Source organism: Elephantulus edwardii, unplaced genomic scaffold (genome assembly GCF_000299155.1).
Source record: "Elephantulus edwardii isolate Elephantulus edwardi_28Jun2011 unplaced genomic scaffold, EleEdw1.0 scaffold00103, whole genome shotgun sequence".
Classification (NCBI taxonomy): Eukaryota; Metazoa; Chordata; class Mammalia; order Macroscelidea; family Macroscelididae; genus Elephantulus; species Elephantulus edwardii.
Window position 1 is genome coordinate 11,890,650 of NW_006399853.1, and position 20,874 is coordinate 11,911,523.

Below are 20,874 nucleotides of genomic sequence, written 5' to 3' on the forward strand. Positions count from 1 at the left end.
GCCCCGCGTGGGGACAGCTGGCCTTCGCGCCCTGCCAGCTGCCTGGGGGGGCCGAGGCCGAGCCGGTTCTGCTAGGCCCACAGGTTCAGAGAGGGGGGCACGTGAGCGCAGAGCGGGCCTCCTTTCCGCCGCGCTGGCGGGGCACACAGGGCTTTGCAGAGGCCTCTGGGCTGCGCGCCCCCGGCCCCTCACCTGCCCCCCAGCCCGCCCTTCCAGCCCCAGGTCTCCTCCCCGAGGTGAGGGGTTTTGGACCTCTCCCCCCAGGTGCTTGAAAGAAGAGAAGGTTGGAGGAGGAGGAGACTGGGGGGGCTGCTGCTGGTGGTGACAGGACTGGGAGCGAGAGAGGGACGGCAGGGAGGAGGGGGCTGGGTGGGGTGGGGGTGACAGGCTCTGAGAAGAGCCTGGTCAACAACCAGCACCACTCAGCCAGGAGGCCGAGGCTTCTGCAGCCAACGCATCCCGAGTGAGGAGACACATGCCCCTTCTTGGGGGGCTCTTTGTCAGCCACCTTGCCAGGGAACACACACTGACACCCAGGTACACAAAGCCCTCAGCCAGGTTGTGGGAGGTAAGTGGGGGAAGGAGAAGGAGGGGGCAGCCTTGGCTGCGGTGGGCTTTAGGCTGGAGGGGAGGGGGATGGGCCTGCGGGGCCTTGGGGTGCCTGTGAGGTGAGCATTTCCCAGCCTGCGTGCTGGGGGGGGGGGGCCGAGGGGGCCCACGGTGACCTGCCCCTCCTGATGAAGGCCTGCAACGGAAAAGCCACCCCCTGCGAGATCTCCCCCCTGTGCAGCCGATTTTCAGGGACTTGTTGGCAACTCAGCGAGGGTTGCCATAGCTTTTTTATGTAGGGTGACCAGAACCGGCTGAAACTGGTTTGAGGCAGATCAGCTCCTGAACACAATGCAGTCACAGAGCTCCTACAGTGGGATAGCAGCTTCCTCCCTCCATGGCAGCCAAAAGCAGAGGCGCTGGCAGGAAGGTACCATCCCAACACACTATGTGAATGCACTCTTAGACAACACACAGCCCAGGACGTGGCCCGCGGCGCCCTCAGATTCTGAGTAGAGGAGAGGGGGACATGTGCAGGTTAGCAGGGTCTCAGATGACTTGGGCTTTGCCTGCCTTTTTTTTTTTCCTTTGGCTTAAGGGATGGACAGGGAGCTGAGATTTATGACCCTTATTAAAGAAAGAAAAAAAAAAAAAGATGTGCCTTTCCAGGGTGGGGACACTTGGGTTATGCAGTTTCTCTCCTGATTTCTCTTGTGTTTTGTAACAAAATCAGACCAAAAGGAACTGAGGGGGTTTGTAATGGGAGTTTGTGCATTGCTAAGAGATTGCTCCTTTGCATGCTTGCTTCTTTTGCAGGGTCGGTTCTTGTTTTGTGCTTTTCCTAAAGGGTGTTGGGGATACTTCTGGCGCTGATGGAGGCCAAAAAGGTAACAGTATTGTTCTAGTAAATGTGCATAAATGCATTCCAGGGATGCTGCAAGCATGCAAGCTCTCTTGCTCTCTCTCTTTTCTCTCCTAGGCCTGTTGACTGGGGCTGCTTTTAACCCTTTCATGCTGGCAGAGAATGCAGCCGTGTGACAGTAACTGAACACTGGTCCCAAGTCTTTCCAAAAGGTCAAGGTTCACAAGGTGAGAACTGATCATTTTGAGCATGACGTTTTAAATACTGATTTGCACATCCATTCAGAGATTGACGGTGGGTACCCTGGAGAGAAAAGGGGGCTGAGGGGGTGGTGGTGAAGACTTAAATGGCATCCAGGGTTTATGGCATCAGGGTGACTTTGGGCTGGGCTTGATGTCAGGGCTGAATCAGGATGACTTCATGAAACTGCGCGTGTCTAGGTGCTGGGAAGATAGAGGCCTGGGAAGAAGCACGCGTGGAGGCTGGGAGCAGCCAGGCCTGGTGGAGAGTGCGCTGTTTTGCATAAGAGGAGAGCGGTACACATGTAGCATTTTCCCGATGGTTACCAGGAAGGGAAGGGCTTCAAACCCAGACAACCCAGCCACACTGTAGGGTTAGAGGCGTCTGGAGGTAGACTTGCCTTTTGCCCATGCGTCACCTTCCTGTTACCTTGCTTCCTCTGTTCACCTGAAAGGCTGCTTTTTTTCACTCCGTGTCAAGTGGTGGAATCTCTCTTATTGATTCTGGGGGCTGTTAACGGTGAGTTCGCCATTGGATTATCTGTGGCATACATTTTAATGCGGAATACTGATGCAGTACCAGGGGGAAACGGGGTAGGCTGGCTTCCTCTGTGAAAGCAGCCTGCCTGCTGGGGCCTCAGCTGTACAGGAAGGGATAGTAGGAGATGGGACCTGCCTGCAAAGATTCCAGTGGGATCCGAGCTGGCATTTTCCATGGACCCTCCACCAGGAGAGGTGGGGAGCGAGGAGGGGAGAGAGGAAGGCAGTAGTGAGTGTAGCAAAGTCAAGAACAAAGACAGCGAGGGCTTGCAAGGGGAACACTCAACATTTGCCTTGAGGTTCCTGCAACTTCCCCAAACAGGAAGCCAGCAGCTCCAGAATCCTCTCCAATATGATCTCAACCACAGATAGAACCAGCTCTGTCTTTTTCCTTTTTTTGGCTTGGAGTGCTGAAAGTACAGGCTAGAGGAACCCATGGAAGAAGTGATGGGAAAATAAATCTCGCCTCTCCTTTGAAGTGGGTATTTTGTCCCTCGTCTGTCTGTGCTCAGCAGACTTGCCGGGGAATCTTAGAATTGGTTAAGCTGTCTGCTGGCAGTTTGGTGGGCAGGGTATCTGCAGCGGAGGGCGTCAAGTACGCCAGGGTTTTTATTGTGGAGATGGTTCCTCATTCGACTGCCTAGCAGCCTCCTTGTGAAGGAACTGGCAAAAGGGAAAAAAGGGTGCATAGTTAGCGCAAAATACTTTCTCTGGCATTTAATAGAGATCATTCTAATCGTGCACCAGTGAAGTCGCTTGCATGATGGAACGGAATTCTTTACAAATCACTGAGCTAAAATTGGTTTTCACTGCGACATCATTTTTGACTGCCAGAGGTTCAGTCTCTGGCAGTGGTGGAAATGTGCTCGCAGACCCAGCCGGAGTCCATATTGGAGGATGGCTGCTCCTGCACTTCCGTGCCAAGGAAAACTCAGATGGTGAACACGATAGACCTTAATTAGCTTAATGCAATAAGCTGTTGGAGAATTCAGTCATTTACTCCTGTCTTTTTAAAAAGTCAGTAGTTTTTATTTAACTCTCACAGGGAACCCTTTACCATGAGTTGCCCTTCCTACCAGGTTTAAAGTCTTTCTTTGAGGCAACTGCCTTAGCAGGGAAGGTTCTGGTTTACACCAGGTCTGGGTGGGTGGTTTTTTTGCCCTCTGGCTTGCCGCCCCTCCCCCTCAAGTCTCCTGGAAAGGAGCGTTTGTTTTGCATGGAGGAGGCTTTCCAGCTCCAGCTGGGGGTGAGGGTTGGGGAGCTGGTTCTCAGGGCGGGGGTTGTGAGCTCCCCTGATGAGGCCTGGCTCAGGTGTGTGTGATGTTCAGGTGAGGTAAAACAATGTAGCAGGCTGGCTGCTGGGGGAGGAGGTTGCTGGGTTTGGGAGTTCTGGAGGCCAGAGAGGAGAAAAAGGAACAGTGTCCTTACTCCCTGGGAGGCCCAGGAAGGCACATGGTGGCACCCCCAGTTTGGGGCCTGTGTGGGCAGCCCTGAGCCCCAGTTCCCCTGCAGCTGTCTCTGAGGACACCAGTCATTTGGGCTAGCCCCCTCTCTGCTGGAGGAATGTTGGTTTGGCTCAGATGGAAAGTATAACTGAGTGTTGGAGCCCCACTTGTTTTCGTCATTTGCTTGGTTTAAAGTGTCATTTTTTCCATGTGAAAGGCTTTTGGAGCCAGGCCTCTGGGCCTCCCATGCTTGAGAAGGGCTTTGTTTTCCTTTCTCAGTCTCTTTTTCCCCCATACAACTTGACAGGCTTTTTAAAGGAGGGTCTTGGAGGACTAGAAATGCGTCCTAGAGGTGTCATGCATTACATGTTGAACTGAGGACTAGAGGTTGTCAGTTCGAATCCACCAGCCGTTCCTACCGAGGATGGACAGTCTCCTGCCATGAAAATTTGCAGCCTCAGAAACTTGATCGGGTGTCTGAGAGTCAGGATTGACTCAATGGCAGTGGACAGGCTAGGAGGAGCCTCGGTGATGCCGTGCTTAGAGTGCTTGACCACCAACCAGTAGATCTGTGGTTCAAGTCTACCAGCTGCTGTGTGGGAGGAATATGGGAGAGTTGCCCTTAGCCTTGGGAATTCCACTGGCGCTTCTCCTCTGTGCTCTGGGGCAGAGTGCGTGGGAATGGACTCCAGGGCAGTGTGCTTGGTTTTTGATTGGTTTCTAGGTCAGCTGATGAAGAGCCCCGGTGGTACAATGGTTAGTGCGAGGCTACAAGCCAGGGGGTCAAGGGTTCGAACCTTTCACAGGAAAGATGAGACAGTCTGATTTTGTACAGGTTTCAGCTTTGGAATCTGTGGGCCAGTTCTGCCCATCCTATAGGATTGCTGGGAATATTAGTTGACTGAGGCAATGGGTTTACTTTTGAATTTGAGACCTGCTAACCCAAAGGTCAAGGGACTCTGGTGGCCTGTGGGAAGAAGCTGCTCTGCAATCCCAAAGGCACAGGGTTCGAGGCCACCATCTGCTCCGTGGGAGAAGGATGGGCAGTTTCCTGTGTGATTAACTGCCTCTGAAAACCAGCTGGAGGGTCCGGTCCAACTCTATGGTACATAACCACCACTGTCACAACAACCCAAAGGTTGGCAGTTCAAACCCACCCAGACGTGCCATGGAGGAAAGACCTGGTGGTGTGCTTCTCAGAGGCCTTGAAGACCCTGTGGCATGTGCATTTCTCCTCCTCAACATATGGCGTCGCTATGAGTCACAGCGACTTGACGGCACCTGGTTTGGTCTAGAAGGGAGGAGGCGACTAAGTGAGTAACCTTTTCTCCTTTTGCCCCTGCCTTGGCTGGAGTGGGGGTTGACCTGGTGGAAGCATTGATTGGCTCTTGATTTAATGACTGGCAGTTTGAAGCCACTGGTGCCTTTGATGAGAAAAGACCTGGCAGTGTGTTCTGTAATCTGTAATCTGGCAGTCTCTGTAAAGATTCCAGCCTGGGTTCCCTCAGGAGCAGTTGGTCCTGTGACACCAGGTCTCTATGAGCCAGAATCTCCGAAGGATGCACAGCGAATGTTGATTTTAGGATTTATGACATTCCTTCACCCCCCCCCCCCATCTCTTCCTTTGAAATGCTTCTGAGGGCATTACAAGTGGAACACAGCCCATCTGTCGGTGGCTTTGAAGGACATTCTCACATCTTTGGTGACCGTTATCTGACTTTTCAGTCTGAGAAGGAGACTTCTCACTTGTGGAGACTCAAACAATGCCCAGGAAAACAAGACAGAAAAAAGATTCGAGTTGGCTCTTTCCACCCTCCCCTGTCAAACATCAGCTACCAGAAACGTGAGAGAAATTCACATCTTCATGTTAATTTGATTTAGGAGTTGATCTTGAATCAAGTCACGTTTTAAGTTTTAAAATTTATGTACAATATAAAAAAAAATTATGGATGATAGAAAGAGCTGGAGAAGAGTGTTGAATATACCATGGACACAAGGGAGAACAAACAGGTTTGTCTTGGAGAGGATGAAACCAGGCTGTTCTGGGAGACAAGGATTCTGAAGCTTCATCTGACATAACTTTGGACATGCTGCAAGGAGGAACTAGTCTTTGTAGAGGGACATCATGCTTAGGAGGGTGGAGGGACAGGGCAAGAGAGGAATGAGATGGGTTAAATCAGTGACTGGGGTATTGGGGGTAGGTGTGTTGTAGACAGTAAGATTGGCGCAGGATAGAGCAGAGGGTCGCTGTGAGTCTCAAGTGACTCTGTGGCATATAACAACAACATCATAGTCTAATTTACTTTGTGGGTTAGAGTTCAGTTGGGTTTGACAGAGAGTCAGATCTGTCATGAAGCCCTGGTGGTGCACTGGTCAAGTCCTTAACAGCTGTAACTAAAAGGTTGGTGGTTCAGACCCACCAAGGCGCCCTGTGGGAGGGAGATAGGACAGTCTCCTCCCATCAGGGTTAAAGCCTTGGAAACCTGAGGGGGTCATCACCACAATCAGTATATACAAGATAGTTCTTAGAGTCTCTGCGTGGTACAGACGTTCAGATTCACTGTGAGGCACGTTGGGAGAAGGGTTTGGAGACCTGAGAGCTCCGAGCCGATTGAGGGTCCTGGAGAATGCAGTTTTGCCCTGAAGCACATGGAGTTGCTATGGGTTGAAGTTGACTTGGTGGCAGCTGGCTTGGGTTTTGGGTTATCATGCCACAACATTTCTTCCTGTTGCCCTTTCCTCATCTTCTCAGTCCCCGGCCCAGCCTGGCAGGGTCTGTGTATTCTCTGTCCCTGTACGGTTTTGACCTTTTTCAGGCTCTGTAATGGTCATCGCCACTACACAAAATACACGTGTGGTTGAGCCATATTGCTGTGTGCATCGCTATTTAGATGTTTTGCTTTTTTGCTGAGTAGAGCGCTCTGGTCCCATGGTCCATAGGGAGTTGCACTGCTAACCCAAAATCTATGCCTTTGGTTTGAACCCATCAGTGACTCCACGTGATTTATGGCTACAACGTACTGGAGGGTCAGTGATGACTCAGTTTAACTCTGACATTGAGCTGTTGCCAAATGTCTCCTGTAAGTGGTTCATCTCCTCCCAGCAGCAGGGCATCAGGATTGTTTACTGTTTTTGGTGAATGTGGGTACGACTGCAGTGTAAACATTTGCAGAGTTATATTTCCCCTCCTCCACTCTTAACTTTTTGTATCTTTCCAGTAAATACTTAGAAGTGGGGTGGCTGGGTCATAGGGTGAGTATGTAAGAATTAAACCTTTAAGTGAAAATAAGTTCAGCTTGTAACACACACACCAATGGTTCGGCCTTGTGCCTTCCCAAGTAAGAGATTGCGGCCCATTTTCTCGACACACAAGGACGGTGGGGATAACAGAACAGTCCCTAATGGGATGACATGCTTTATAACCCAGAACTAATCGGAATTAGCCCAAACTGGAAACAAAAAGCTGCAAGTGGTAATATAGCCTTTATTTCTACAGCTATTACTTTTAATCTCTTTGTTGGAAGCATTTGGCAGTTTTTAATTTTTACAGCTGAAACTTTGGAAAGAGATACCCAAGCCTCTTTGTTGCGATCTCAGTTGTGTATAAAACAGCTTCTTGGTGTAATTGGTGTGATTTATCGACTGCCAAAAGGTTGATGCTGTTTTCATATTGGCATTACTGTTCAACTTCTGTGTCCTTTAAGGAAGAAGCTAGCGTACTTAATGACATCAGATCAAGGAAGAGTGGAGATTTGGGGAGCAGCTGTGTTTTTAAAAGGATGAAATAGTGGTCAAAGTTGAGAAGGACAAATTGGTGTATGGAGGTGATAATGGCAGCATGTAAGGAGGTGACCCCACAAGTGGGTGCTCACTTTAATTGGAGATTATACCAGCCCTACAGTACTTGGAAGGAGAGATGATAAAGCTTCCACTCTCATACTTTGGGCATGTTGCTAGGAGAGGCTATTCCTTGGAGAGGGACATGATGCTTGGAAGGGTAGAGTGACGGTGAAGGAGAGGAAGTCCCTCAGCCACGTGGTGTGTTGACACAGTGACTGCAGCAATGGGCTGATGGGTGTCAGAGGTTTTGAGGATGGCACAGGCTAGGACAGGGTTCACATCAGCTCTTCACAGGGTTGCTGTGAATCATGTTTGACTCAGCGGCACCTAACAACAGTAATACTTGGAAAAGCCCAGTGGTGTTGAGTTGATGCCTATGTCTGGTGACCCCGACAGCAGGCACGGCAGAACTATCCCATAATATTTGCAGAGTTGTAAATCTTTGTGGAAGCAGACTGTCAAATTTTTCTCATGTGGACCAGCTGCTGGATTTGAACCTCTGACTTTCTGGTTTGCAGGCGAGCGCTTCAATCACTCATCTCTAGGGCTCCATGGTAGATAATGACAGTGTGAGCAGGGGCACTGAGGGGTTTAGAAGGACTAGGAAACCAGACAGAACAGTCATGGGAAACTATGCACAGATGCCATTATTGTGAGTGTGTGAAGAGGGTCTCCTCAGGCCATGCCCGGGGAAGGAGTTCTAGAACCAGCTGAGCAGTGAGGATGTGGGCCTGGGGCAGCAGCCGGTGGGTGCCGCTGGTGGGGGTGAGAGAGTGAGTGGGCGGTGGGGCATTTGGAGATGAGTCCCTCCAGTGTGGCCTTCGATGGAGGCCGTCCAGGCAGATGGGGCTTTTGAATTGAAAAGATCTCGCAGCAGGATGGAACGGAGGTGGAAGCAGGGAGGTCAGGTGAGAAAGGAGCTGCAGCAATCCTGGGAAGACAGGGTGGTGGGCTGGAGGAGCTGGTGGGGCTGGGGACGACAGCCTCTCAGGGCCAGCCAGGGGTGGTGGCCTTGTGGTTGGATGTGAGAGGTGATAGGAGCAAAGATACCTTCCAGGCTGCCATCTGAGGTCCGAGGTCTCCTCTTACCTGCCTTTGGGTCAGGTCTGACTCATAGGCTGACCTTCCAGGAGTGTTCTGAGGCTGTAACTCACACAGGAGGAGATTGCATACACTACTCCCTCATGGTGAATTTGAACCACTCCTTGTTTTTTAAATTTATTTATTAACTTTAATTATTATTTTGTGTGTGTGTACTGTCAGATCGGATCTGACTGGTACAGGAGGAGATTGTCCCTCCTTCTCCAGCAGAGCATCTGGTGGATTTGAACTGTGTGCCTCTGGGATTGCAGTGCAGCGTCTTACCACTAGGCCACCAGAGCTCCCTGAACTACCCCCTTGTGATGGGCTTTTGGATTAGCAGCCCAGCTCCTGATAGGCTCTGTGCCCTTTGGGGGTTGCGTGGGAGATGCCCCTTCTGCCTTTGAGATCGTCTAATATTAGGGAGTTCAGATGTAGTTAGAGGTCAGGTACGTGGTGAGTGCAGGAATGGATTGAGCTGCTGGGTGTAGAGGGGAGAGGAGAGTGAGTAGAGGCATCAGATCTGGAACTAGAGCCCAAACTCTGGGAACTTAGCAAAGGGATTTTCAGTCTGGAGTTAAGGAGGGCTGTTTGGGAACAGAGGTTGTTTTTAAAACCAGGTAAAAAAGGTTTCAATTTGGGTTCCTTACTGTTTTTGTTTATGTGCCATGAGTTGCCTACGACTCCTAGCAACCGTGTTTACAGGAGCCCTGACCTTGCCATATCCTATCCTGAGCCAGTCTCACTGTCTGTAACACTCCTACCCCATTACCCCAGTTAAGGTGACATTCTGTCTCATCCGGGGTCTTCCTCTCCCCCTATCCCTTCACCCATTCAAACATGATGTCCTTCTCTGACGACTGGTCTCTAACATGCCCAAAGTATGTGAGACGGAGCCTCAAAATCCTTGCCTCCAAGGAGCAGCTTGGTTTCACCCTCTCTAGGACCCTCTGTAGTTCTCTTGGCAGTCTGTGGGTTATTCAGTACTCTTCTCTAGCACTACAACTCAAGCTCCTTAGTGAAGCAAGCTGTTAACCGCCTTGTCTGCTCATGGAAAGATTGGGAGTCCAGCCAGTGGTTCCTCGGAAGAAAGGCTTGGAAATCCAGTTTTCAAGACTTAGTCATTGGAATCCCCACGGGAGCACAATCTGACACCCATCAGTTCTGACACGCATCGGGTCCCCATGTACAATTGTGATCATTTTGACAGCAACAGGTTTTTGGGGTCCTAGAAGAACACCCCCTCTACGCGACCTGGGAAGTGGGCGAGGGTTTCAAGGTCCCTTGGCTGTCCCCCTTCTCCACCTGTCCAGATCTCTTTCTTTCCACAGCATTTATTGTAAGAACTGACTGAATGGAGATTGGGACTTGGGATGTGTGCTGCAGGAGCTGAGGGCCCGAGCACTTCCAGAAAGACACTGCTGGTAGCTAACACCTGCAGTAGCAAGAGTATGTGTGTGATGGTCCAGTATGTGTGTTGACGCCTTTATTCCTGAATCCGAGGACAGACAGGTGGGGAAGCCAGGACTTTGAACTTGGTCCAGCTCAGCCTCCTGCTTTGACACCCCCCCCCCTCTTGTTACCTGAATCAGCCTCTACGTTTTAACCAGGTCTCCGTTTTCCATACCTGAGTTTCCCCATATTGAATCAGAATCTACGTTGTTAACCTTATTATCTGGATGACCTTTCCACTAGCCACCAAGCAGATTAGCAGTTTGCATTGTGAAGCCACACACTTCCCTTTTTTATTGTTTATTGAGTGTTTGCTGTGTGCTTTGCTCCAGTGATGAAGACTGGATTTGAGGTAGTTGTTTTCATTCAGTCGGACTCCTGCAGGAAATGCGTTAAAGATTCTGCTTCAGGCTTCCTCTGGTGGCCCAGTTCTCGGGAGCTGTGAGGCTTACCCACAGCTGAGCCTCAGCTGATTCAAGTCCATGAGTGGCTCCATGGGAGAAAGATAGACAGTCTTTCCCCACGTGATTGAGAGCCTCAGAAATCCAGTGGAGGATAGATTTCATTCTTTTCATTCTGACTCGGATGGCAGTGGCATTTGATATTTGATGCTACAGGCCTTCCCACTGGGCAGTTAGGCTTGGTGGAAGGACTATGAACCCTGGACAAGGGAAACCCTGGAAGGCTTTTAGGGACTTGGACCTGCTAGGAGGGGCTTGGGATGCTGTTTAGGGTTTGAGATGGCCGTTGTTCGAGGTGGAAGAGACACTATATCAAGTTTGAAATGCAGTGAGGGCCGTTTTGTTTAACCAGGTTTTCCTGACGTCGGCTTAGTTAGCTCCGAGGGGAGAATCTGTAACTGAAAACATCAGAGGCAGCCCCAGAAATAGCATGTGGAGATTTCCCCAGTTAAACTTGCCATGAGGGTGAGCATCCAAATTGGAAGGGAGAAAGAATAAAAGAATTTTTTCCCCCATTTATCCTTTGAAAAGGAGGAGGAAGTGAAAGCATATTGAATGTGATGTTGAGAAGCATCTTTTGTTCCAGCAATAAACACCAAGAGCCTTTGAAGTCATCTTTTACCAATGAAGAGTTCTGAATTCTGTTACAGAATGATGAGCAAAGCAAGTCAGTTGCATTTATTCTAGATTTGGAGACGGAAAGAAGCCATTTTTTAGACTGATCACCCTGCTTTTTTGATCACCTGTCCCAGGTATCCTCTGGTAAATCGCTTCTAGTCCCTAGTGTTAGGGTTCGATGATGTTAAGTCTTTTGTTTTGTTTTCTTGGGGTCACATTTTATGGCAGCTTTACTGTTTTATTGTTGCTTTGTTTTCAGCTTTGTTTTATTGCCCCTTTCAAGATTCCAGGCCTATTCCAGGCAGCAGAGGTCTAAAGTCAAGAGCTTGATAAAAGCAAAGTGATAAAATGAAGGTCTTTTCAGAGGCTGCTTGCTAAAGGCTGCACTCACAGGGCCAGCAACTGGGCCACGGGTGCTGAGACTTCTCTGTAACAAATGGTTCTTTCTAGGGATCTGAAGAATAAGCATTGGATTGTTGAAACATGTAGGTAGTTGAGGAAATACAAAGCTCTTTGTTGTGAAAGGAGCCCTGGTGTAGTCTGGAGCATGTTAGGTTGCTAACCCAAAGGTCACACTTCTCTGGCGGTTCTGATCCCCCCCCGCTCGTTGGGAGAAGAAGGAGCTGTCCTGGCCTGTGTGGTTGACAGCAGCAGTGGAGACTCAGCTGTGAGGCGATGAGCTGAGTTGGAATCCTGGTGGTGCAGTGGTTGGATGGTCATTTGAAGCAAGGCTGGTGAGAGCTTTGTCTCGTCTGCTTTGGGCTGCAACCTGCGATGGTCAGTGGTTCAAATCCATCCGGTGCATGCAGCATAGTGGTCTGTTATCAAGATTTATGGCTCATGGGAAGCCCTCCTGCTGCTGTGAGCTGCCCTGACTGAGTGGCTGTGGGGCTTTGTTTTAATGGATCTTAGCATAGAATACATCAGCCACTTAATGGTCTTACTTTGTGTAGTGAGCCCCACTGTGTAGATTGGGAGGGGGGAGCATGGAAGTTAGACCCCAGGCACTCTGGAATTTTGTAGTCCTGAGACTCTTTCACTTTGTTCTGCCTCCTAACATTTATTATGTGTATTTTGATGTCACAGGTCATTAGAATCATTATAATCGTTGTAGCCTCTGAACCTGGAAACACAGTTACTCAGACCAAGCCTTTGCTCTGCTCTCATTGCTAGGTTAGTCCACAGTGGGCCACTTAGCTGTTTTAAGAGCAGGAGAGGGAGGGACAGCTGGACGGTTGAGCTTGGGGCTTGGGGGTATGTGTTTCATCCCTGCTAGCATAGTGCGCCCTGCAGCTTGAGGCTGCTAACCAAAAGGCTGAGAGTTCGAACCCACCAGTGGTTCTGAGGGAGAAAGAGGCAGACTCCTCCCTTAAGGCCTCCAGTTTCCGAAACCTTGAACGGACCTAATGGCAGTGAGACTATTTACATGTATTTTCTAGTTCTTTGTGTGCTTGAGAACTGCCATTCACCATGTTCTAGTTAAATCTGGTGATGCCTTTGAATGACGATGTTTGTGGAGATTATTGACTACCCCTTAGATTACCAGAAACAAATCTGAAATTGGAAGAAGTGGGGATGCTCTTTAGAAGAGAAGGTGGCAGGATTGCATCTCATGGACTTTAGACATGTTTTTCTGGAGGAAGGACATCATGATTGGTCAAGCAGAGAGTCAGTGAAAAAGTAGACCAGATTCATTGACCCAGTGGCTACGTCGGTGAGGTCAGACGTGGCCGTGATTGTGAGGTGGTGCCGGGCCGGGCAGTGAGTGCTTCCTTCGCCTGTATATGGTGTTGCTGCCAATGTAGTTAACATCACCAACCCGGCCATAAAGATTTTCATTCGCTTTTGTGTACTCTGGGAAGAGAGAAACTTATTTTCCAGGAAAGTTGGAATTTGGATGCAGAAATAACATGAGTTGTTAGTTTGCTAATATTTAGGAAATGCAAAAAGTATACTTGTTGTGTTTAGTTTTTGCAGCCTCACACGAGCTCTGAGATCGGTTGGTACTGGGATATTACAGCTGGTTGGAGTGGCCAGGCCAGAGGTGCAGTGTGTTTCCTTGACGTCAGACACCTGCTCTGACACATCGCGACCCCCAGACAACACACTGAAACTTGGCCTCGTGTTTGACATCATCACCCTTGACGTCACAGATTGGGCCTATTGTTGAAACCACTGTGACGGTCCTGTCTAACAAGAGTTTAGGAAGTTAGAAGTCCTAAGTTATCCAAGTGCTAGATCCAAGCTGCTCTGCTGGAGATGGATGGACAGTGTTCCCTTGTGATTTACAGCCTCTGAAAACTGGCTGGAAGCTCAGCTTTTGGGTCGATTCTGACTTGACTTGAAGGCAGGACGTGAGTGAGCTCGGGGGAAGAAGGTTTTGTCTCGCTGTGGCTCTGGGGCATGGCGTTACCTCTTGGTCTCTCTGACTTCTGCTCCTGGGCTCCCTTCCCTCCCCTCCCCTCGGCATCTCACCTCTCCCTTGCTCATTTTGGAGTTGTGCTGGCCGGTTACATAGGAAGTTGCACTGGTCACTCAAAGCCCGTGTCTCTGGCGGTTTGAATCCACGAAGTGACTGTCAGGGAGAAAGATGGACAATGTCCTGCGATTCGCATTCTTGGAAACCCAGTGGAGGGTGAGCTGTGGGTCAGTTTGGACTGAGTGGCAGTGAGTTGGATCTGCTCTTTTTATCTCTGGTATGAGTATCTCAAAATGCTCCCTACACTCACTCATCCTGCACTATTAACAGAAAACAGTGGTGGTAGTGGTGTTAGGTCCTCACGTAGGGCTCACTGGGACCCTATGAACGACAGGTCTGAAGCCTGTCTTGTCTTGTGCCTGCCTCACAGTCTCTGACACACTCAGACCCTTTGCTGTGGTCACTGTGTCAGTCCACCTGGTTGAGGGTCTTCTTGTCCTTCACCGTCCCTCCGCCTGTCCTAGCAACATGCTCAAGGTATTCGAAGCTTTGCCGTCCTTGCCTCCGAAGATGACTGGCTGAACTCACTTCTCTAAGACGAAATCTGTTTGTCTAACTAGAGAGTTGAGATGAGGGGCTACAGTTTAGTTTGTAACCTTTGTTCTCAGGATCTGCCCCTCATCTCAACTCATTGTTCTTGAACAGAGACAACTCAGACACCCTCTGGTGAGTTTTGAGAGGCTGTAAATTGCATGGAAGGGGATTGGCCCTCTTTTCTCACTTGGAGTGGCTGGCAGATTTGAACCCTTTGCCTTTGGGTTGGCAGCACAACTCCTAACACACTAGGTCACCAGAGCTGTCGTAGAATCTGACCAGACTCTTACTATCCCAGGGCCTCCCATCAGTTTGAAATGGTTCCATCATGGCTGACAGAAACTCAAGGTTGCGTAAAAGGAAATCTCTTGTGTACTGGATTTTGGCCCAAGGAGGAAGCAGGAGCAATGCCCTGGTCAAAGATGGCTGGCTGACTCGCATGCAGAGAGAGGCGCTGTTGGGGCCATCTTTGTGTAGGGCTTATTTCCTGAATAAACAAAACCCAAAATACCCACTGCCTTTGGGTTACTTCCAATTCAGCCTGTTTGCTACTGGGCAGTTGAGATTAGCCACAAATGGACTGTTCAGATCAGTTCAAAGCTCTGGCTTATTCCTCCTTGGTTAAAATGCTGGGCTCTCTCGCCAAAAAAGTTGGCAGTTCGTACTTGCCAGCTGCTCTTAGCATTCGGCTCCTGTAGAGACAGACGGATTGGGAACTTGATGGGGCAGTTCTGCTCCGTCCTGTAGGGTCACTGTGAGATGGCATTGGCTGCCTCGAGCCGTTGGTTTCACTTTCCTCCAGCTTTGCTATCCTGGCCTCTTGCAGTCTGAGACAGTAGAAGAGAATTTTAATATTAGGTTAGATCTGCAAGATGTGCAGCAGGCAGGGTACTTGGTATTAATTTACTCTTTTTTTTCATTTTCCATGTGTTTAATTTTACGTGATATTTTAATTTTTGATAGCATTTTATTTATCTTGTTGAGAAGACATAACAGCAGAACATGCCAGTTCAGTGGTTTGTACACGTTCAGCTGAGTGATACTGTTTGTGCTTTCCCCCCAAAAATCAGATGGTTAGTGTGCCTGCTCATAACAAGTCTTAAAGGGGGGGCACATGTCATACAGGAGTATGAACTCCCAGTCATCGTGCTTATGAACCGGAAAAGGGTCTGTTTGTGCTTTTCGAGTTGGATGTCCGTCTTCTCACTGTTTTCCTGAAGTATTCCTCCCTCATAACTGTAAGTTACAGCCCCCTTAAACTCCAGTCTCATCTTTCCAATTGCTTTTGTCAGTTTGATCCATTTTAGATGGATATTGAAAAACAGTGCTCAAGGCTGGTTAAGGTAAACTGATTGGGTTTTATGAAGGCTTTAGGGGATATTTTCTGGTTAAGGGTTAAAGATTTGCTTAGGGTAGTTTGTTCCAGGAGCTCATCCGTGCTCCTCGACTTCAGAAAGTCTGCATTCCATCAGAACCTAAAGTTCTGGTCTGCATTTCCCCTCATTCCATCAGAACCTGAAGTTCTGGTCTGCATTTCCCCTCTTTTGATCAGGATTATTTTTTTTCTCTAGAATCTCTGATGAATATGTTTGGTAATGGTAACCAGGCACCGTCGAGTGCTTCTGGTCTCGTGGTGAAGTAGGCAGTGTTCACGGAGGCAGTTAGCCACATACGCAGTCCGTCTTCTCAGCCCAGTTGTTGTCTTGAAGTCTGTCAGGCTTCGAGCAGTGCCGGAGAGCACTGTTCAGGGAGTTAGTGTCGGATGAGAGATGCCGACACAGTGAGCCCGGCACTGTTCCTACCTGTGTGCTTGACAAGGACGTGAGATGATGTGTCCTTTCCTTTGCAGAGAGTGGGAATTGGAACGAGCCCCCGTAGAGAGCAGCTCCCCAGGACCACCTGCTTCTCAGGAGCATAATAATGTCCAGACCCCCCACAATCAAACTCACTGCTGCTGAGTCAGTTACCATGGGTTATGACCTTCCTCTTTCCAAGGCTGTAAATCTTTGTGGGAGACTTGCTTGTCTTTCTCCCACAAAGTGATTGGTGGTTTTGAACTGTTGTCCTTTTGGTTAGCAGCCCCAGTACGTTATGCCCTTTACCACCTTGACTCCTTACATACCTAACAAAGACAGCCATTCTTAAGTCTTTGGTCCCAGGCTTTTTGGGTGAAGGTCACCTGAGCACCTTTAGAGTTGCAGGAAGGAGTTTTGTGTGTTATTACATATTTGAACTGTAAGAGGAAAAAAAAATACGCTTTTTATGGTAATTTGAGTGAAAGCTGACAAAGCACATTGGTTTTCATTCGAATATTCATATACAATTTTTTTTTAAATTATTATTTTGTGTGTGTGTGTACTGTCAAATAGGATCTGACTGGTACAGGAGGAGATTGTCCCTCCTTTCCGGGCAGAGCATCTGGTGGATTTGAACCATGCGCCTCTGGGATTGCAGTGCAGCTTCTTGCCACTAGGCCACCAGAGCGCCCCTATGCATTTTGTTTTGTAATATTAATTGCAATATCCACAATGTCTGGAAGTTCGTTCATTTTACCTTCATCCATGTCAATATGTGTAAACCCAAGTCCATTCTGGTGCTGCTTCCTAAATAAAGTCAGTTAGCTTATTGCTAAACAAGAGGGTTCATTACTGTTTTTCTCTCTTCTCTGATTCTCCTCTTTAACAAGATATATAAATATCGTGTGTAAATAGAGTCTTATTCTGACAGTGTCTGGTTGGTCCGAATACTGCATTACTTCTATTACCAATCCTTTTATTAATTTTTTTTAAAAAAATTAATTTAAATGAAAGTTAACAGAGACTTAGGGTTTCCGTTCGTTCATTGTTGCACTTTTCTCCCTGCCCACCTCCTCCCTCAAGAGGAAAATTTTTGTATGGCTATTTGTGTTTTTTTTTTTAAACTTTGTATAAACTCATAAAAGATTAAGTTTGCTATGATGCTAAAGTACTGTCTTACCTGGGTTTGTTTGCTGTTTCTGCAAGAAAGCCTCTCATTCCACAAATATCTTAATTGAATTTTGGATAATGTTGGACACTTGGACACCAAACGTTCTGTGATCTATGCAGGCGACACTTGGAATGTTATTTATTAATTGTTGCTCCCATCCGTCAGCTTCCCGTTTTGTGGAGCATCTTGTGCCTGGGGTGGTGGGCGCATCTGCTTTGCACTGGTGGGCGTGACTGCTGTGGAGTCACAGATTGCTGGAAGCGGAGAGGTGGTTCTTGGGGGAACTGGGGACAGTGTGGGGTGTTCAGAACAGGCAAGACCATGGGGCCAGCCCCAGAGAAGAGAGTTGGAGCCATAGAAAGTTAACCTGAGTTGGATGTGGGTTGAGAAGGTAAATCGGAGCTGCAGGATGCCCAGAGCTGAGTACACTGTGTGTCAGAGGTCGGGCAGATAGACAGGAAAACGTCCAAAGAGAAAACAGAATGGGTGGTCAGAAGTCCAGTGAGGTAGGCAAGGGCCAGTGAGCACAGGAGACACAACAAATGGATACGCAGGAGCAGAAGTCAGGCAGGCTGGCTGCCCTGTGATGCTCATGGAGACATCTCATGTGCTGGTGGACCGAGGGGTTGGACAGGTGCATGGATGAGCACGCGGAGGAGATGCCGTACAGTGCACACTGTGCCAGGTACCAGTCACGTGCAGCTGTAACCAAGGTTCAAGCAGGGAGGTTCAGGTGGGGACTTGACATGGCATGTAGGACGTGATCACCGATGAAGGTGCTTGGTTGGTGTTGTTAAGTGCGTTTGAGTCACCTGTGACTTGTGACAACCCTGTGCATAGTATCCCCAAAACCTGCCCTATCTTGAGCCAATCTCAGTCTGCAACAGACCTGCTGTCATTGCCCCAATCACTGTGTCAATCCGTCTAATCCAAGATCTTCCTCTCTTGGTGCCTTCCCTCCACTCTTCTAGGCATGATGTCTTTCCCCAAGGACTGGTTCCTCCTGGCAACATGCCCAAAGTGCGTCACATGGAGCTCCAAAATCCTTGCCTCCAAGAGGCAAACTTGTTTCACTCTTTCCAGGACAGGCCTGTTTCTTCTCTTGGCAGACCATGCTATGTTCTTTTCTCCAGCACCAAAGCTCAAAGCATCAGCCCTTCTTCTATCATCCTTAGTCATTGTCCAGCTCGCTGATGCACATCAAGTGATTGTGAAGCTTGGATCAGGCGCTTGGATACCTTCGTGAAAGTGGGAACCAATCACAGGGCTGCAGGGGCTTGAGACAAGGAACTCCTTCATCGCCTCACACTCATTTCAGTCTTTAACCCTTTCTGGCCATGCTCACTTCCTCGATTGGTTGGTGGTGTGTCTCCTTGAACTCCCCTGCTTTCTCTATTTTGCTGTGTGGATGGTCAAAGGTGACATTCCCACAGCTGCCTTTTCTGGTCCCCCACTCTAGACTGGTGGTAGATACAGCTACCTTAACATTCTGCAGCCTCCCTTAAGTTCTCAAGACCTAAACTCTCGTTGTTTCTTGTCTAATCACTTACAGCTTTGATGGGTAGGGTTACCATTAATTGGAAAGGAGCATTCATCTTGGCTAGTGGGTTGGCAGGATATGCCCACAGGGGTTACTAGAATAGGAACCCTAGAGGCAAGTGTGAGAAGGAAGTCCCTGGGGGATGAAGACTGTGTCAGCTACTAACTGAAGGGTTGTGAGTTTGAGTTCACTGGGAAGTGCCTGGGAAGAAAAACAGGGCAGTCAAACTCCCACTCAGTGGGCCATTGAAACCCCACCCGAGAACAGGGCAGTTCTGAGTCACGTGACACATGCTGGGTAGGGAGGTCACCATGAGTCAGACTTGGTGGCCATTTGTCAAGGCATTCTTCACTTTAGAATGTGATACTGGGCGAGCTCTGGTGGGCTGGTGGCAAGAAGCTGCACTAGAATCCCAGAGGTGCAAGGTTTGAATACACCAGATGCTCTGCTGAAGAAGGAGGGACCATCTCCTCCTGTCCCAGTCATATCCGATTTGACTGTACACACACACACACACACACACACATACACACACACACACAAAATTTAAAAAAAAAAAGAATGTGACACTGTCTAGAGAAGGTCGTTGTAAGAGCGAAATTCAGCGCCTGCCTTTGTTGAGACATTGGGAGAACCGTAAGGTGAATCAGGAACGAGCTGCATGGTTTACCGGTGAGGTGCGTTGCCCAGGCCGGAGGCAGGAGGTGGGGAGAGAGGCGGTGCCCTTGCTCGCCTGTGTATAAAGCTGACGTTGATGACCAGCGGCTGATTTTCCTGGGTGTGGGGAGGCCTGCCTTCCATTCCTTCCCAGCCTTCGCCTGCTCACCCTACAGCCAAGAGCACGGAGTTTTCCAGTGATTTCTGCGCTGTTTTGAGGCTGAAGTCTTGTGACCCATAAGTAAATTGGATTTGTGACCCTGATTTTTGTTTTTTAAACTTTTTAGTGTGTTTTGAGGTCAAAGTTGCCAGTGCGGGTTAGGTCCCCATTCAAGAATTCATTCCCAGCTTGTTTGGCGACGTCAGTTCGAATCCCCACGCTGTGTCAGCACTGCCCTCATGCCCACCCTCCTGCCCCTTCCCACTCTTCTGTTTTCCTGCCCCTCCTTGGCTTCTCAGCTTTTGTATAAATAAATCGGTGGTGGTTGCTGGGATGGGCCAGTCTTTCGAGAAGGACCTTGTGCTTGGCAAGGTGGAGGTCAATGTAAGAGAGGGAGACCCTCCACGCAGGAGATCGACACAGTGGCTATGCCGCAGTCTCAAGCGTGTCAGGGACAGTGAGGTCGGCACAGGATAGAGCGGGGTTTAGATCTGTTCATAGGGTCCTCGGAGGCAGAGTCCACATCATGACCATAACAACAGTTGCTGGTTCTAAGAAGCACATGCTTGTTTATGTTATAGGATAATCTGTTATTTGGCTGAAAGGTGACTTTGGGAGTGGCTTTAGTGGTAAGTTAAAAGGGCCATGGCCTTGGGACTTCATTCAGTCTCTCTTAATCCTGTAAATTTGGTCCTTCCCACCCCCCATTATATAGTGCATTAGATGAAAGTTTAAGTAGCTAATTAGTCCTCCAACAGTGTATACACAGGTAGTTCTGTGATGGTGCTTTTTGTCCAGGACGTGTATCGCTCGCCCTTCTGTCCAAGCCTTTGCTGCTTTCTAAGCTTTCTCCCTGCATCCTTGTGATCTTGTGTGCTTGATTGTTCTAAGAAGGGTGTTCTTCTCTGGTGTTCTTGATCACTCTAGGTGCCTGTCTATTTGGATAATAAATAAATTTTGAGGTCTCCTAGGTGTGTGAGAGAGAATGCGTTGTTTAGGGTCTCTCCTAGATTGGTGTGTGTTGGCCACGTGAAGATCTGGTCTGTCTGTCTGACATCCATTTCACCTCACTACCTTCAGGTTTCCACCCACCAGGCTCCCAAGGTAGTGACTCTTCGTGGGAGCAGACTGCCTCGTCCTCCCTCCCTAGGAGCGCCTGGTGGCTTTGAACTGCCGCCCTTTTGGTTAGCATCCCAACAACACATATGGTGTTGGCACAAGGGCCCCTTCAGCGTTCATTTTGGGGAAAATGCAGTGAGGAGTTTAGCCTCTGAAGTGATAAAAAAAATAATAAAATGAGACTTGGTTTTTTTACATTTTAATTTTAATTTATTTTTTACTTGATTGGTTTTAATAGATTTGATTGGTTTTAATAGATGTCTGAGAATTTCTGAACAGTTGCCGTATGTTCATCGAATTTGGATATTAGGAAATTAGTTGGAGTGTCATGT

The 20,874-nt window shown here is 48.8% G+C and overlaps 1 protein-coding gene across 1 annotated transcript in view; it reads left to right on the forward strand.

The window, feature by feature from the left end:
* The first annotated feature begins 1,577 nt into the window (after positions 1-1,577).
* Positions 1,578-20,874, forward strand: part of ZNF532 (zinc finger protein 532) — a 133,750-nt gene continuing 114,453 nt past the window's right edge. Inside the window, exon 1 of the mRNA XM_006891748.1 lies at positions 1,578-1,638. The gene's annotated coding sequence lies outside the window, so the exon portion shown is untranslated. The remainder of the gene's footprint in view (positions 1,639-20,874) is intronic.